Raw genomic sequence first — 18,928 nt, 5'->3', positions numbered from 1 at the left:
TGTGAATTTTTCTGGTTTAGTGCTTGTATTTGGCTTGGTAAGGACACATTTCTGTGGCCTCTTCCAGCAACCTGGCAAAAAGGAGGTGACACCATTTCAGACAAATGCAAAGGCCAAAGTTTTTCCTGGGAACATTGCCTCTTTATTTTTCTTACTTGTTCTAAGTTGTCCAAAATAGGCATATTTCGTCATCTCACATAGGAAACTTCTGTACCTCTTAGAACACATAAAACCTGACACCAGATCTAGTGTCAATATGGCTCCACTGGAATCATCACATAAGGACTTTTTTCCAGTCTTTAAACTGTATAAAATTTAACAAGTTTGCAGATAATTATTCTGATAATCCCTCCCAAAGGGGAGACATTTAAAATGGTTTTTTTGTTGCTCTATATTCCTTCTGGCAGCCTTGGGTATGAACCTTCCTGCTTCGTTTTCCCTGTCAAGAAAAATGAGTAACACAAGGGTGATGGAAAAGCATCCAAGAAAGACTTCTAGTAGAAAATCTCAGTGGAGACACTGGAAACCCAAATCCAGATTTGGCAGGTGTTCCTGGTTTGCATGTCCAGATACGGGATGAATAATTCCTCCAAGACAAGGAGATAACATCTGATCATTCCATGTATATGAAGTCTTAGAAATGCTTCTGTCATTCAAATTTTCACAAAGGAAATATAATTTGTGGTTATCCGTGCACTGCATAGACAGATGGAAGCACAGCAGGTAGATAAATACTGACATTCTCTTCTACGAATACCTTCAAAAGAAAGGTCAAAGGTAAGACAGTGAATAAAGTGAATGCAGATTAGGCAGAACATCTGTTGAAGGGGGATAGCAGGGAAAATATTCATTGCTTTTCAAATAGAAGTTCTACTTAAAAAAAATGTTGATGGGCATCTGCTTAATTATAAATTCTTTGCCATCCTTAACATTAATCTTTCAATAAAATAAAAACAGAAAAGGAAAAGTACCATTAACCCCAAAAGATAATTCGCTCCTGTTTATATAATACCAGAGCTGGGACTAGAAATACGAGAGGGTGGCTCAGCAAGTATCTAGCGTACAAGAAGCGGGGATGAAGGGCACTTTGGGCACTGTCACCACCTTCCTCATTGTCCCATTTAGTAAAATGGCAAAATGGAATAAAATCCTGACTCCGGGTAGGTCTGGCTCTTGGCAGTTGCCTTGGTATGATGCTCCCAGCAGGGCACTGCCCTTCTGCAGCCGCAGGACAGACCTGACTGTATTCATTTCACACCAAATAGAAAATCAGTGACGTGAAATGAGTGCACAGTGTTCATCCCTCCTGCAACTGCTCTGATCTCAGTGAGCTTCAGAGGAGGGGTTAATATAGGCTATTTTCCATAATTCTTTATGAACAAAAAGTCCCACAAACCAAACTGAGTGTGTGCGTGAAATACCGTGTATCACTGCCTCCTCTTGAACTCTTCATTGATATTGCAGTTCTCAAGATTGATTAAGTATGGTCAAAATAATAATTTCACTTACATCGCTTTGATGTTCTATTTTTCACCAGTCTCAGCTATTGATTTAGCGCATTCCCTGTTCTGTATTTTTATTGGACCAATTGTTTGTAATGGGTGAGTAAACAGATGTCAACACAATTTAAAGATGAGGGAAGAGGCACGAATGGCACTTGAAAATCAATAGGAAAGAGGCAGACAATAGCCATTTGTGCCATAGAAATTCTTCCCCCAAATCATACCTGCATGCAGATCAGTTTGCTCCCAGCGGCAGAGAGTACTGTTGGAACTAACGCCACCTCAGTCAAAAATGGTCCATGTTCATTGGGCATTCAAATTAAAATTCTGTAAAAAAGAAAAGTATGCAAACCCCTTTGAAAATGCAGCTCTTAAAACGATTTGTTGTCCTGAGAGAGCAATCCTGATACTGGTCTCCTAATGAACTGAAAAGACAGAAAGGTATACCCAAATGAACTTTCAGGTAAACTGAGGTACATATTTGCTCCAGGGTGGTTTTTTTTGCATATAATATTACGTACATATTTTGTGTGTGTCGAACAGCCTTGAAAATCTTTAGTGAGTCTTGTAAGGCAGAATACCTCCATCTCACTTTCATTGCTGCACACACAAGCTCCTAGGAGAATAACGCTCCTTTTGAATTGCTGCCTTCACACCCAGCTAACGCAGGCGTTGTTTACACTGCGATAATCAGCTTCAGGTATGATCAGAGCTACGGAATCCTTTGCCTCCTGACCTTTTGGTCAGAAAAATCTCATTTGATATCAATAAGAAAATGCCTGCTAATGTTGTAGTGACATACGCTAATCAGGTGCCTGTCAACCTGGAGCAACCCTTACATGGTTCCAGCGATGACTGCAGCTGTCTGAAGTTAAACAGCGGTAACGAGACTGTTGGATATAAACAGGCAGGTGACTTATTCTGTAATACTCATGTGCTGCATTTTTCTCCCGGCTCCGTTTGCTAAGCACCTAATGACTCCTGAGTATTGAGAATTAAACAGGAAGGATTTTCCATGCATAGGTGTGCTTGTGCACATACACGCACACAGAGGCAAAACCATCAGTTGATACTGAACTGTGACTGTTGCTTTCAATGATCTGTTGACTGGGACCTTTATGATGTTGTTAATGGAGAGTTCTTCTATTTTCTTTATATTTCTAACCTGCTAGCTAAGACTCCTGCATACCCTTAGCATTCATAACACTACCTGTGTGGGAGGATGGATTTGGATTTCACTGTATCCTGCAATTGGCCATTTCCAGTTGGGATCTAGAAGCACCTTGTCCAATAGCCAGGGATGATGTGTGTGGGTGGGAAGGTTCTCTGATCGTGGAGGTTGCCCTCTGGGAGGAGGGGGGAGGGGCACTTTTCATGAAGCAATGCAAAACAAAAGTATTGATTGCACAAAATCAATAGTCCTGCCACTTTAAAAAAAAATAGCTGATGTTTCCATAGGTTTAAGTCACTGGTCCTTTCCTGCTTCGTTTCCTGTCTGCTATTATTTTCAGACACATTCCCATTTCAGATGCATTCCCTTTTTTTTTTTTTTTTTCCCCTGAAGATGTAATATCTAAGGATTCTCCAAATTTGTGTGTTGTCTTCTCTAAATGACTGTCGTATCAAGGACCTGATACGACTGGAGAAAAAGCTTTGCTCTTCAACGGTTTACATACCTGAAGGGTTCCTTGTTCAAAGACTTTCCATCAATTGCCTTCCCTTTTAAAGGACTTGGTTTTGCTGGAGGTTGGTGTCGGGTGTCAAAGTCTGTGGGTTCCTGTCCCAGGCAGGGCCCCTGCCTTCAAAGGGCTGTGCTTGCTGGGGCCAGAGGAGTTTAATGCAGTGAGTGGGGAGAAGTGCTAAAACGTGGCTTTAAAATTTGATGCTAGTATCGGAGATTTTATTTCTTTTTTTAATCAAAGCTGCTCTCAGAGAAGCGTGTCTTAAGAAAATCTGTTTCCAGACTATGCTAAAGGGACACGGTATGGTATTTTTTTCTTCGCTATCTCTCTAAATATCTGATTCAAAACCCATGAGACATTTCTATTTGCTGTACCGTGTATACAAATATTTAACACTAACCATATGTTTCTGTGTGTTCTTGAAGCCTAAAATAATTTCTTAAATCATCCTTCCTTTTCAACTTCTATGGTAAAGTGCCTTTTGGCAGCCTAAATTACTCAGTATTTAAGTGAAATTTGTTTCACAAGAGAGACTTTATATCTATGTATATTTGCCAGTTATGCTTCTGAGTTCATTACAAAATAGCGTAGCGTGCAGTAGGATGATTCGTAGAGTCTAGGACTTTCTGTGCAGCCCCAGAAATGATCTGATTCAGCCCAGCATGCTGTTGACCAACTAGGTGTGTCCCATTAACTTCAGCTCAGAAGTATAAAGGGATGAGCATTAAAAATTAAGGGAAGTTAGAGAGGGACGCTAGGTTCTGTAGGAAAAAATGGCAGAGGAGCAGCCTACTTGATGAAAAGGCAGCTTCGTTTTATAGTTGTTATAAAAGTTGCAAGTAGAGAACCCCTCAGGGTGAACGCTAGACAATAACCCATTGTGTAATGAGCGGGGTCAGGGCCTCACCTTTCAACAATTACCTGCAAAGAGCAAAGCCTTCTTGCATTGAACAACAAGCATAAATTTTGCCGGGCTTGAGCTGCACGGGCAAGTTGCCAGGAGCTGTAGGGCTGAACCTGTTTTACATAAACACTGGGCATTCGGAGATGAACGTGCGTGTGGAAAGCTGAGCAGCCTTGTTTTGATGCAATTTTTAAGTTGTGTTCCTAGCTGCTGAGGGAAGACTACAAGAGACTAAATGATGAAAAAAGGATCCAGGCAAATAAAAGCTAAAAGGGGAGTATAAAACAAATATGAATAGAAGATGGGTGGAAAACTCTCAAAAAACTATAACTTCATTCTTCTAAACATAATGAGCCTCTGATCCTGAAATACCGTTAACAACCATCCAGCTCTGAGGAAGGACTGTAGCAGGCCCTGGATTTGGCCCATGATCCATAACTTAGGTTTGGAACCATTTCAGTACCTTTACTTTTTCAGACCACTCTTTAACTGAATAGAAAGTTGTCTTATTTTCTGAGATGAATGTGACACACCAGCAGCTTGAAATGAGTTGCAAGCTCACGTGTGGAAAGAAGAAGATACCAAATTCAGATACAACCTTGTCAGCATTATCAGCCCGTGGGAGAATACAAATTCTAAACTTGCATGAGTGTTGGAGCACCTTGCAGTGTTTTCTCTCAGGCAATCACATTAGGATGCATAATAGAAACCATAATGATATAAATATTTAATTCTTATAACTAGGTTCAAAACAGTATAGAAATGTTGGCATAATTAATGTTCAGCCACTATCTTTTTTTCTTCCCCTTTCTAATTAGTAGAGTGCAGATGAGATGCTACTGCATAATTGATAAAAACTATGTTTTTAATTGTATGTATAGGATCATTCTTGCATAGTTACATCAAATGAATTAAGTGTCATTGCCATCTTTAACAGAGCTCAAGGGCTGGAGAGGATATAGCAGTAATTTTATGCTGGCAATAGACTTATATTAATGCTTGTTGCTCTTCATCTGAAGACATCAAAGACCTTTACAAAGCTGCGTGGATTATTCTGCTTCCATATATGGGGAACTGGAGGCTCAGAAAGATTAGAATTCACATTTTTTAATCAGGAGATCATTCAATCATGAAATCAAAATAATTGAGTAATGTTAAAATCCTCAGTCTAAAAGGTTTGCACGTACAGGCAAATCAAGCATAGAGTTCTGAATCATGTCTTATCCCATATAAATTGAAACATACCTTATTCGTTGGTCATGTAGGATGTACAGGCAGATAACATAACTCACAGACATGATGTTTTCAAAGCAAACAGTAATAGCTTTGCTCTTCAGGACAGCCACTTGCCTAGCCATGTCTTCCCAGCTGTTCAGAGCTGGGAGAGAGATCAACATCTTAACATGAATTTGAAAATCAGTATTGACTACAACAGGTTGGTATTCTTCAAAATTACTGAATAAAAATATTTGGGGAATTAGGAAATGTTGAAGGAGGTCTTTCCAAGTGAAGGATTTCAGATTCCACACTAGCGTTTTTTTGATGTGGCTTGGAAAATAAAAACAATGATTTATTAATTCATCCACCAAGTTGAAAAATCAATTATTGCACTCCTCAGCTCTAGTGAACTGTTTGTTCCTTAATGTAATGGCAATTGTCTTCCAAGTAAATTAAGTCCAGCACAATAGAAAATAAAATATTCATTAGAAAGGTTATTAGAAATATAGATCAAATTATATTGAGGCAGTTTATTTTCCATGTTCCTACAAGGTGCCTGTAATACTATGTTGCCTGATTTTTGGTAATGTCAAGACGGTCTTTCACTGTTCTAGGATAGAATGTTTACCGTCCAGTTCTTGGAAAATCCCATAGTGAAGGTAAAAGCATAGACAGTGGAATTTATCCTCAATGAGCTTTGCTTCTGTTGAGTACAAGAGTTTAAGTGGAACAGGATGTAGCAGCTGTGTCTTTGGAAAGAAGAGCTGTAGTGTCATGACAGATGTGAAGAGAGGAGTGGAAGTTGGAGTTTAGTCCTACAGTGCATCCTGACCAAAAAGTAACACAAAAATTCTGTCTCCTGAAGAAACTGTGGAGCTGCAGATCATTCTGAAGGATAGAGGAACTGGTTATCACAGAAGGAAACGAAATAAAACTTTTTGCTCTTCCCTTCTGCACAAGCTCATGGCTGTTTTGGGTGGATTTTTTCCCAGTTGGGGAAAAAAATAATCCCCAACAATCCATAGCAAAACAACAAGCAGTATCTCCTGCCCTGGCAGTACTGGTAGCTGGCTCAAGGAACTTCAGGCTCTTAAACTTTAGTTCTGACCAAGCATCCTGGAGGTGGCAGTGGAAAGCCAGGGACCTGCATACAGCTTAGGTGCATACATCCATTTTGGGAACTCTTGGATGAGAATATGGACATACTAAACTTCTGGGATTTTTTTTTTCTTTTCTTTCTGAAGATGTGACTGCCTTTAACCTACACGGAAATCAAATCACACTCATCTCTCAAAGTCACAGCGAATCTCAACCATAACCTCTTCTACTCAGAAGTCAGCTTCCTGTTCAGAGCCCAGCTGCCTGATGCTACTTCACAATTTTCACTCATCCAAATAATCCCTTAGATTAATGTTAAAGCAGCAGCACAGAGTTGATTCTTGGAAGCAAAACCGGGTTCATTTGACAGAATTTTACAAATAGGTATAATTATTCTCTGTGATCTCTCAAGTGTGGGCAGAAAAAAAGAGAGGTGGGGAAAGAAATTACCTTGTGTGTGTTCATATATTATGAGTTTTCCTTCTTTCTTCACACCTGGGAATCTGTAATGCAGCTGAGAGTGATTTAGGGTTTTTTAAATGTTAGAACTAATCTCTGCTTTCCTGGGAATTTTAAGATACATGTTGCCCTTGTGTTCACTGACCTAGCTAGCTAATGATAAAGAAAAAGTATTTTCTTTATTATTTGGAGTAATAATGTGCAGCATCTGAATAACTGTTAATTACTGCAGACAAGCTTAGCTCATGTGATGAATGTACGCGTTGTCTTTGAATATGAACTTGCATTTATCACAAAATAGAGAGCAATATGGACCTGACCTGAGAATAAATATTTTTAGATTAATTAGTGACCTACTTGCAGATACACAGAACCAGGTTTTAATTTATTGTAAGAAGTATTTTAAGTATGTACCAGTTCAGCAGCAGATCTCGGTGCATTCTGTAGCATTGCTTTTGAACAGAAGAAAAAGGTACTAATTTGGGCTTTAGATAAACAAAACAGGTGGAGGAAATTCTTTCTAGAGATGAGACAGCCCTTGATGTTAATGAAGTAGGCAATATCATTATGTGTTTTTGCAAGCTGGGACATAACAACAACCCCTCTCTGTGCAGCGTGGTTTTAACAAGAGGGTTATCCACTTCTGCCACCACCGGCAATAACCATCTCCTCTTATTAGCACCTCTTAAATGTGCTGGAGAGACATGGAAGGGGCTCAACACTCCAGTTCAAGGAAGCATCCCTGTTAAGGGTTCTTGAATGCATGCTAAAGTTTAAACACTTATTTAAATGCTTTTCAGGGTGGTTTATAGTACACAGTAACTGCTTTCCTGCCTCAGGGCTTTAATTAGGAAATGATAGTGAGCATCTGCGCTTGCTGGCTGCTGCAGGAGATGGGAGAGCGGGTAGGAAAGCATCAGACAATAACCAGAGGTACAGTTTGGTGGTTTGGTGGCTGTTCATTTTAAAGGGTTGGAGATTTCATCCTCCACAGATGTGTCTGTCTCTCTGATGTCTTCTTTCTCTTATTATGAAACAACATAATGAAAATTTATAATATATATTTGGTCAAAAATCTTTTACTTTAAGATTGGTGTAAATCTATAGAAAAAAAGAGTGCTACTGAGGGCCAGAGATTGTAATTGTAAGACATGGCAAAGCCTTTTCACTGCTTACCTAGTGTAAGTAGTTTTCTTTTTCCCTAAAAAAAAAAATAAAAATCAAAGAGCCAGAGATTGGTCCAAAAGAAATAGAATAATTTCTTATTGACAAGAAAATGTAGTTTGTGCCTCCGTTCATCAATGGAGTACAATGGCAATTCATTCTTCTTTCTTCCCTCTAGTCAATAAGGGGGAAAAAAATTCAATAAGAGCAGTATTATAGAAGTCGGCAAAATCCAGATGTTAATTATTCTCTCCCCTCAGTGTTGAACTTCTGCTTCTCATTGGTGCTCGTGAAGTTCTCATCAGCACCTGCATCTTCAGGAGCAAGGCAAGGAGAGAAGGTGGAGGAAATTCCCCTCTCTTCTTCTTTTCCTTTGGTTTTTGAGCTTAGAAGTGTGTTTCTGGAAACAAAGCTGAGGACTGTCTGGGCACGAACTCCGTGTTCTGCCATCATTGCTGTGATTTAATTTTCATAACATGGTAACGCTTACAGAGCTCAGTCAGGTTGTCGCTTGTTGTCTGAGGCATTACAAGGCAGCCCCTGTCCTAGGGAGCTTACAGGACTAAATGTCATGTGAAGTTCAAAACAAATATGTAGATGTAATTTTTAAAAAGAAAGCTTAAAGGGATTCAGTAACTAAAATACTAGTTGTTTACACCCAAGCCAATTTGACAGAGGTATAAGGCATGGTAAGAGCTTCTGCAGAAGCTGGCGTGTGGACAGAGGAGCAGACACTGCCCGGGGTCAGAAGACGCCAGCTGCCCCTCCCGCCCGCAGCCATGGTGGCGCTGAGCACCCCGGAGCCATCGCGCTGCCCAGCTGGCCACGGTGGCCGTGGCAGGGACCTGGGGACAGTGCAGGTAGGGGAGGGGACACAGAACACAAAGCCACCGGAAAATGCATTTCATGAATTGCATTGCTCATTAAAAAACTTTTTTTACAGTTCTGGCAGCCACTTTTTAAGACACTGTTTGCTGTTACTGTCATTTATGCATCTGCTTACAATTTTCCACTGACCAGATTATATATGACCTTACAGCTTTCCCTCTCCTCCTGTCTAACATGAAGCATTTGGCCTTTTGTTCTGGGCTGTTTCTTGCCTTCGTTACTGTCCTCCATTAATCTATTTCAGTACTGTTTCTTCCTCCCTTAAGCAGCATTTTCACTTTCTTCAGCAATTTGCTTTTAACAAATTGTTTTTTATAACATTGTGACTTTTTGGTAGTTTTTAGAGAAGTCTCAGATAAAATAGATAATTTGAGGGAGACCAAGAGTGAGTTTCAGCCATCTCTAGGTTAACTGAGACACGGGATGAAGGAAATACTGTAAAGAGCTGTTGCAGTAACAACTGCAACCTGCAGCCTAATTGTCTTTTTGGGGGCAAAATTGGTCCTAAAGGGTTATTACTGTACTGACTCTGATAGGAAATATAACAGCAGATCTGGGTTTTAATTAAGTTGATTCTCCTGTCTCCTCAAGCAAATTTTCAGCTCCTTTTTCAGCTGTGTTTTTATTACTTCATTGTCTGTTCTCATTAGTACCAATGCCCTTTTGTGTCTTGAAAGCTCCTTTAAGGTTGTTTGGTTGCAGCTGGATGGTAACAGCTTCCTGGGAATCAACTTGAGCATTAAGCTGCATATTTACGTATCAGTGGGCTTTGCCCCCATGTCCAATCCTCTACGGGAGGAGGGCTGTTCTGGGCTGGCTTTGACTCTGCTGGAGCACACAGCATTTGGTAGTCTCCACTCCCGGAGGTCCTTCCATATCGCTCTCCCCCAAGAAGAAATCGTAGTCAAGATTAACAGCTTTAAAGGGCATGCTTAGTGCAACCTTAGTTGCTTTTAAGGTGATCAGCAAAGCAACAGCTCAAAGCCCTGATAAGATGAACGATTTCATGGAACCAGTTATCCAGTGGGCAGGTAGGAGGTAGCTGCAGCACCAGAAATTTAAGTCTGGTTCATCTGTTCGGTAGCTTCTCCTGCAACACTTGGATTATCATCCAAAGCCTTCGCCTTTTCCTTGCACTTGTCGGTGCTGGCTATAGGTTGAATGTGTTTAAATCTTTTTGTGTTTTAATACTTTTGATCTATTTTGAAATGCTTGCTATGATCCAAGTTTGCCAGTGCTGGTTGTAGTAGGCCTGCCAGATTTTCCTGTCCTTTCCTGAGCAGTTGTGTTGTGTCCCTTTCAGCCATCACACTTCTTTCAGAATTTGTGTGGTCAGAAAAGAGCAGGCTCAGAAGAGGAGTAACTTCCATTTTGACATATTTAAAGACTAGTTTATAGATAAGGGATAAGAGACTTGCAAATTGATCAGGATATGATATAGATACCACTCCAGAAAAGATATCAACTGAACAAACTGAAGTAAGTCCAAATGTAGGTATGTTCTGTAATGAGCATTCTGTATGCATTATTCAATAAAGTAAATAAAGGATGCCTTACACAGAAAAAAACACACTAACACAGAATAGCAGCATTACGGCAAATAGCTAGTACTGAATTCACTGGAATCTTCCTTCCTTCCTAGGATTTGAATTTCTATATTTGAGTCATTCCTTTTATCCTTCCTAAGGAGCTGGTTGACGGACAGCACAGAAACGTAGATTCTAAATAGTTAAAAGCTGTTGTCTTTGCATGTATCTGCAATGCATTAGCAATGAAAATCCACAGCCGTACCAGGCAGGATGAGGCTTCTCTGTTCCAAGAGCCCTTCCAGGGTTGATAACAAAAGAGGATAATTAAGGCTGAAGGCTGCTGGCTGCTGCTATAGGCCAGCCCTGCGTGTCACACAGTGCCCTGCGTGACAGGTGGAACATTACTGGCTCCAACCTATACATCACCGCGGGTACCGCATCGATAAGGGTAAGGCACAAGATCACCTAGAGGGAAGAAAGAGCCCTGGAAACAAACAAGCAAAGACTTGAAGGTTGAGAAGCCCCTTGAGTAAATGAATCGCCTTCTCTGAAGTGTGATTAGCAATCAAAAGACGACAACCTGAGCAGCAGAATTGTCGTCCCTAACCAAATGGACTGTCACATCATTTAACTTGCTTCTTGCTGGCAGCAGGCACTCTGTCAGAGTCTGCAGCCTGAAGAAACAGGAAGAGAGAGGGAGAGAAATAGCAGACATTTGACAACTGAAGTGATGCTTGCTGTATTGCCATTGTCCCTGAATTTTGAAAGGCCAACATCAAAATATTATGACTCCCAAAATGTCATAATTACAGTATCTCAGTTTACGCTTGTCTTCACTCTGTGCCTCAGACCTTATGTTTAATCTCTTTAATGTACTATAATTATGTCTTCAGTGTGGATCAATTATCTCAGAATAGGGAAACAAATTACCATCATTATCTCCAATTATTCTTTACATTTTCTTTTATCTTTTTTTTTTTTTTGCTTTTTTGGTTTCTTTACTAGTGACAAAAATGTAGTTCACATTTGTGCTCCTTTGTTGTTCTTTGCCTGAATATATATTTGGCAGTAAATAATCTGTCAAGCAAGGAATTGTCCTCCCCTTTGCTGTTATTCCCTAGTTCTCCTTGTTGGGCAACTCATTACTTTCTGCATATTCAAATAGGTTTATTAGGAGTTCAGATCACAAAATAAGACCAAGGATTGGAAGCAGATATACTCTCTTTGATTTCTCAGGTTCCTCGCTAGAGTCCTTACTTCAAATTAACGTACACTGTATCCACAAGAATAACACTGGTATCTGCAGGAGTTGAGTTTATTGTGACAGTAATTCACAGGTCAAAGCTCACTTCATCTGCGCTGATGTGACAGCTAATGGTTCCTATTACGCGAGTGCTCTATGAATTATAGAGTCACTTGTTACCATTCCACTACAGCTACAGCTAAATCTAATGAAATTAGCGCTTTGAAAAAAATGCATTAAGCTACAGTTATGGCTAGACTACAATCCACTAAAGCAGAGAATCTCAGTTTTTGAATTTCAGCTGCATCTTGTGATTTGGTCATTGGAGAAAAGTCACTATAACACTACGTAAAGTGCTTCTGTATCCTGCACTCCCAAAAGCAAAATTAGTTCTTAAAACTCAGTCTTGATCGCCCTTTGCACCTAAATTATTAACTGTGGTCTCCAGGACAGTTTATCTGAATAAGATAAACTAGATTATGTATATTGCTTTGGAATACTGTGAGAAAATTATTTCTTGTGTGACACTGGCACATTATCTGTTTGGGTCCCAGCTGGAATCTATGAATGAAGCCAAGGCATCCAAGCCTTGAAAAATTCTAAGTTAGGATATATTTTTAAGGTGATGATTTTGCTGTAGTGATCATGTCTTATTTCTTCTGAATATGGCCAAGCTGAATCAGCCAAGCTTATTTTCAAAATGCTGCACTGAAAATCAAGTTTCATACAACAGGAATTTCTACTAAGAAAGGCTTCCAGTGGTAACTGTCTTGTAAAACAAATCATATCTTCCTGCCCGCCTCTCTCTATTTTATGAGGTACTTTTCCCCTTCTTATTGCTTTTTTTTTTCCATTTCTCACTGTCTCTGGAGCACACCAAGGCAATAAACTATTGAGGTGCATAAGAAAAAGGCAAGTACTTATGTAGCTCAGAATTGTATCCAAACCTGGCTGCTGCTTGAAAATAGCAATTTCTATCAACTGTATTTCAAATTAAAATGCTAAAGTGCTGGAGAAATGGGGTGTGGAAATACTTAATTTGATAGCAAATTACATTTATGGGTTGAGAAAATGATATCTTTTTAAAATGGGTCCCAATGTTCAATGCATACCTGTTTTAATTACCCAGGTGTGAAAAATAAAAAGATTATGCTTTGTTGGGAACATTTCAAGGACTGCTGATGTCAACAAACGGCAAGGCAGCAGCGTAAACCCAGATGGTTAGCAGTAGGCTTTTCTTAACCGTCTAAACAGATTTACTCAAAACTCCTACAAATCCAGAATCCAATACAAAGATTAAAGCCATGCTTTCTTGTGCAGCACTTTATTAGCTGGTGTCACAAGGCGTGTTTTTAAAACTGAGGCAAAGCGTAAGATTTGAGAAAATTATTAACAGCGTTTCTGTTCTTCATCTTTCTGTGCTGATCTGTACTCCTCTGGGTGACTTGCAGGAGAATTTGATATGCAAAATGACAACAAAGTTAGCGATGAGCACACTGCCTGGGCTTAGGCTGTAATGCAGGCATCACAAGCTGTAGTGATGTGTCAGCTCTTTACTTCCAAAAGTTCACTTCTTTCCATTGTTGGTCTGAGCTGCAGAAGAACCCATGGAGTCTCAGCAGAACCAGGGCTTATCTGCAACGGGGGCTACACAAGAGAAAATTAATGGTTTTTTTTCTCTTTTGTAAAGCTTATAACTTCTGGTCTAGAATGTTCTTTAGTGAATTATTTATTATGATAGATCAATGATCTCTGTGATGTCCCATTGCTCTTTTGCCATAGGGAGCAGAGATGGTGTGAGCCCACCACGCCTGTCTCACACGGGCAGACAGTTGCTTCAGGGAACAATTTAAATGTGTCTGTTATATAGGAACCCTGGAAAATTGGTGTCTGGTAGGCTCAGGAACTCCAGTGTCTGGGTCCCACCGCAATGCTGATTGTCCAGGGTGCTCAAGAGCAGTTTCCCCTGAAAGCGCCGGAGGATGGGGCTCACCCTGCCCCCTCAGACATACTGTCCATTGCTTTCTCTTTCTAACAGGAACTCTCCTCTAAGAGAGGTGGGAACTCTCTTGTGGGGTGGCTTTGGGCTATGTTATCTTAAGCATATTATTAGCATGTCTTTATAAATCTCCATCCACTTGCTGCAATAAATTCCTTGCAGTTAGACTAAGCTTGTGAACACAATAGTGTACTTGGAGCTGGCAGAGATGAAATTCTAAAGCTTCTCCAGTGTTTCTGAAGAGTATTTTGCCCTCAACCTGTAGCTGAACTGGCAGAAGCTTCAGGGTTGTTTTGAGATCAATAAACAGTATCAGCAGTAACCCAGACTCCACCAAATCTCTCTGCTGAACGGTGCACCAAAAGGAAGTGTTGGAATCGGCTTTTAAGGACCATGAACTGTTTCATAGCTCCAGAATCAGGGCTGCCTGGTGATGTCTTTAAATGCCTTTGGCATTCATTACCTTCTCCAGTCAGAATGGCAGTGACTAGTATTAAAATGACTGTCGTGTATTAGGGTCATGAGAACAACGACATTAGAGACGTAAGAGAGAGAGAAGCCAGTGAAACTCGGGCTTAATCTGACAAATCTCTCTGTAATGAGCTCCTTTTACTCAGGGATGAATCCAGGTGAAGGCACTGATGTTAATGCAAGTTTTCACTAATAACAAGCAAAATATTATTATTAATAATAGCATGCATTAATGTGCTTGAGCTGCCTTTGTTTTCTAGTGCTCGGTAATAAGGATTGCCGGCGTTTCCGAGGAGGCTTGGGTTAAGTGTTTGTCTTGTGGAAGTTTCCTGAGAGTAGCTGTCTGATAAACACTCTGTGCTGGAGGGGAAAACAAGTGATATATGTTGCAGTACAGCAATATAATGAATTAGTTAAAAGCAAAGAAACCCCAAAACAGTAGATTGCCAGGGCAGGTCTGTGTCTGCCAAACAATATTTCTGTGCCAGCTTTCCAAATGAAGCGCGGCCAAAAATAGGAGTGCAATAACTCATCGTGAAGGAAGAAAGCTATTACAAGGGGGATGAAACAGCAGCAGTCTCTCACCAGCGACCCTAGATTACAGGTCTGATGCTCAGCCCTTTAGCTTGTGCAGTAACTTACACCAGTCCTGCAAACTGTATAAGATGCTAACGAGCCCGAACGGTCTCATGCCTCTCTGCCTAAGTGCAGAGCTGGGCCAAGCCATCAGGAAAGAGCTGAACTCAGTGCTTGTTTGGCTACCAGTAACGCTGTCATCAGTGGAGCCAGCAGAAGTAATGGGAATATCTTCCATGTGCTCACAGGTTTAGTGCCTTTGCTTGGTGGGTGATGCAGCACTGGCACGGATCAAGTGACGCACGGAATACCCAAGGCATTTTACACCACAGGGGATAAAGCTGTCTACAGCAAAACAGGGCAGGTGTAAAGGGTGACTTCTGCAGTCCACTTTCTCATTCTGAGTCTGCAAGCGTTGCTGGATCTAGTGTCAGCAAATTAAAGTGAAACAGGAGACACATTGGCCAAATGCAGCTCATTTTAGTCATCCTGCCAAAGCCAGATGTCTCCATTCACTTTTTAACAAAGAAATACCCTGTCATGCCAAACAACTCAAATAACATTCATCAGCAAGATGAAATTCAACTTATTACACACCCGAGTTCCCATTAGAAGAGGAGAAGGTGATGCGCAATTGCTGCTTGCAGCATGTGGTTAGTGAGGAAGAAAGGCTGGTACTTCGATAGTGGGCAATAATGGCAAACATCTGCTTCGTCTGTGGTTTCACAGACATGCAGGATGTGTCCTCTGACATCCACGCTCAGAACCAGGTCGTTCTTCTCATCAGGTTCCTTTGCACCATCTGGATTTGCTGAGAAATTATTTTGCAAGGAAAAAAAAATGGGGGGCTGGAGAGGATCATTATTCATTTATTTGTGGTGGATAATACCCATCTACACGCGTGCTAGAAAGGTCACAGAAATTGAAGTGTTTAGGGTCTGCTACAACGCGTTGCATCCAGCCAGGCTTCTTGGTCCTCATTTGGAGTTTCACAGTCCTTGCTGGACCTAGTGGAATTGAAGACTATTACATATATGGGGAAATAGAGGTTACTTTGGGAATTTTAACTAATAATAATATACTGAAGTTAAAATTAACTTAGATTGGATTTCTTTATCCTTCCATTCTTTTCTTTTTTTCCTTGAGCATTATTCTCCCTTAGTCGCAAAGTCACTACCGTTGAGCATTTCACAGATAACTCCTGCTTCAGGAGTCAACTGAACAGAGAAGCCTTATCAGAGAGCCAGAGGCATTTCTTAGTTTGGGGGGACACTTGGAATAATCCCTTTAAGGTATGTTTCATGACCACAGAGTGCCAAAATTTCAGATGTTTCCCTTACGTTTAGATTTCTCAGACCAACACACCCAACTCTGAAAACACTGGACATTGTATATTCCGCCTCTTCCATTGTTTTAAGTGCAAGGATTTTTTTTTAACAGCATAAATAACTGGCCTTTTTATGACCCTGCAGTGACTGGAGATCCTCAAAGGGTCCTCAAGATCCAATCCTTTCTGCAGAGAAAATATACATCTTCTGCTCCTCATGATGCCTTTTCCAAGGGTATTTCCTAGGCGGTGGTACAGCAGGACTAGAGAGGGACCTGGTTCCTCCTGTGCTACTGCAGAGAACAGGTTACAAACCATGGCTGAACTGGTGGCCATCTGCCTGCAGAGGCTGGATTGCTTCTCTTGATTGATCCCTCACATGCTGTATTCAGTACGAAAACCAACCTGGCTGCTATTTCCTTGGTACATGGTACATCTGGCAGGTACTTGTGTCAAGAGATCATGACTCTTTCTGCTCTGTAAGCAATTTTTTTTTAAACAAACAAAAAAAAAAACTCCACTCGCCCTCCAGTTTTTTGGTGTATTTTGTTTTCCTGCATTGATTCCTATCTTCACCATTAGCAACACTGAGAACCGCAGGATGTGAATTTTAACAGAGTCCATGTTTTAATTTGCAGTCGTCAAGCGAGGCCGTATTTCTCTCTGCATCTTTGTGCTTCAGCTCCACATCGAGTGGGAGCCGTTCACGGGGCACGGGCTCTCCCCCGCTCCCCTGTGGGCATTAGCTTGTTGACAGCAGCATTGTAATTAGAGAATGCTACAAATCATACCCCTGGGCTGCCAGCCTGCCAGAAAACATCAAACTACTGTTTGTTTGAGAGCCAATAGTAAACTGCTTAGCCAAAACCAGAGAAATTGGCGTAGTGTTCTGTCACTTCAGATCTTTACTATTGTTTCACATGAGGGTGAGCAAGGTTGGAAGTGTAACAAGGTGCCAGTTTCTTTCTGTACCTCCTGAGGCAAAACTGTATTTCCAGACTAAGGTCTGGCCTCTGTCCCGAGCGGTGTAGGGTCCAGAGTAGGCAATGTACTTTTCACAATAGCAAACTGGGATCAACCCTGCTTCTGTTCATGAAGTTCTACACCAGCAAATCCCAGTCTAGCACCTGGGAATCTGTTCCATCATACCTAATTGCCCCTGTACTTGGTACTGGTCAGGCCAGACCTCAAATACCGCATGCAGGTTTGGGCCCGTCAGTACAAGAAAGATGTTGAGTTGCCAGCATGTGTCCTGAGAAGGGCAACGAAGCTGGTGAGGGGTCCTAAGCACAAGTGTTATGAGGAGCGGCTGAGGGAACTGGGATTGTTTAGTCTGGAGAAGAGGAGGCTGAGAGGAGACCTCATTGCTCTCTACAACTGCCTGAAAGGAGGCTGTAAGGAGGCGAGTGTTGGTCTCTTCTCCCAAATAACTTGTGATAGGACGAGAGGAAATGCCCTCAGGTTGCAGCAGTGGAGGTTTAGGTTGGATATTAGGAAACACTTCTTTACTGAAAGAGTTGTCAGGCACTGGCACAGGCTGCCCAAGGAAGTGGTGGAGTCACCATCCCTGGAGATGTTCAAAGAACATGCAGATGAGGCACTCCAGGACATGGTTTAGTAGGCATGGTGGCAGTTGGACTTGATGTTCTTGGAGGTCTCTTCCAACCCTAAGATTCTATGATTCTATAATTGAAATGCGAAATAGCATGATGGAGGCTACAACCATGAGATGTCTCAAGCTGGCAATACCCTGAAGGAGAGGGGATGTGTCATATTGCCACTCAAGGAATGTCACTTAAAGATGTGCATATGATGAACCTAACGCATAGGTTCACACTTGCGTGCTGACTAGTTAAATATCTTAAGTGTTTTTCTAGGTAAGTACCTTCTTCAGGATCATGGTTAATTGACATGCTTGTATTGAGATGTGTGGCATCTTTTACATCATCTGTGACCGTGTGATCTGACAAAGCCTTTGCAAGGTCTTAATGCAACAGGTATGTCCAGTGTGAATTCATGTAGCATGTTCTGCAATCCAGAACAGAGATTTTCAATTTTCCTTCTCCCCGCCCCAATCTGTATCCCTGCTGTTTAACAAGAAATGGTAGAGTTAGGCATTCACAGAAAATTAAACCTCCTTTTACCTCTCAGTAGCTGAAATGCTTAGCTGTAGGCTTGGCTGTCTTTGGAAATGCACCCAGGATAGTGGGCAAACACTACAAATGAGATGTAAATGGCAGCAGAGAAGCAGCTGTCACTTCTTTTGCTAGCTGATTAATTTTTTTTGAGTCATAACAACGACATTTCAGCGCGTGACGCCCATCAGCCCCTGTGAATACCTGCTGCAGTGGCTGCCACCCACGCGTGCTTATCGGCTGGGGGGGGCAGCCGCTCGGCAGGGAATTCCGATTCATCCAAACCCTCACCTACCTCACCCCAGCACCGCTTGGCGCTCTGCCGCCGTGAATCTGCTCCGGCCGCATTCTGCCTCCTGCACGGAGCAGTCACGATGCGTTGAAACACGCGTGGGCGGTTATTTACCGACTCTGCCTTTCCTGGAGGAAATCCCGCCCCAGCCAGCCCGTCCTCCAGCCCATTCCCGAGCCCCAGGGCTGTCCCACCCATTCCTTAGCTTCCACTGGCCTCTAGCGGTGCTTCCCTTCCACAGCCTCTGCCGGCTGCTCCGAGCCCTGCCCACGCCACGCGCGCTCGCGGTTTGTCCGGGAGCCGGATGCGGAGCCGGGCTGGAGCGAGCGAGATGCTGGGAGCTGTGGTGCTGGTGCCTGGCTCGCGGGTGGGTTTCTCCCATGGGAAACGCTGTTCGATGGAGCTGCTTGCTTGCCTCCACCTCTTCCCACTCACCAGCCC

At 41.9% G+C, this 18,928-nt stretch overlaps 1 long non-coding RNA gene across 1 annotated transcript; it reads right to left on the bottom strand.

The window, feature by feature from the left end:
- Positions 1-12,983: 12,983 nt before the first annotated feature.
- Positions 12,984-18,617, bottom strand: LOC147598463 (uncharacterized). The gene is made up of 2 exons (XR_015260576.1): positions 18,491-18,617; positions 12,984-13,334 (listed from the first exon to the last, which is right to left on the bottom strand). It is a non-coding gene; the product is annotated as an uncharacterized LOC147598463 (long non-coding RNA).
- Positions 18,618-18,928: the final 311 nt, after the last annotated feature.

Source organism: Chlamydotis macqueenii, chromosome 18 (assembly GCF_036417535.1).
Source record: "Chlamydotis macqueenii isolate bChlMac1 chromosome 18, bChlMac1.mat, whole genome shotgun sequence".
Lineage (NCBI taxonomy): Eukaryota > Metazoa > Chordata > Aves > Otidiformes > Otididae > Chlamydotis > Chlamydotis macqueenii.
Note: the sequence above shows the minus strand (reverse complement) of the source record. Positions and strands in the feature narration are given on the sequence as shown.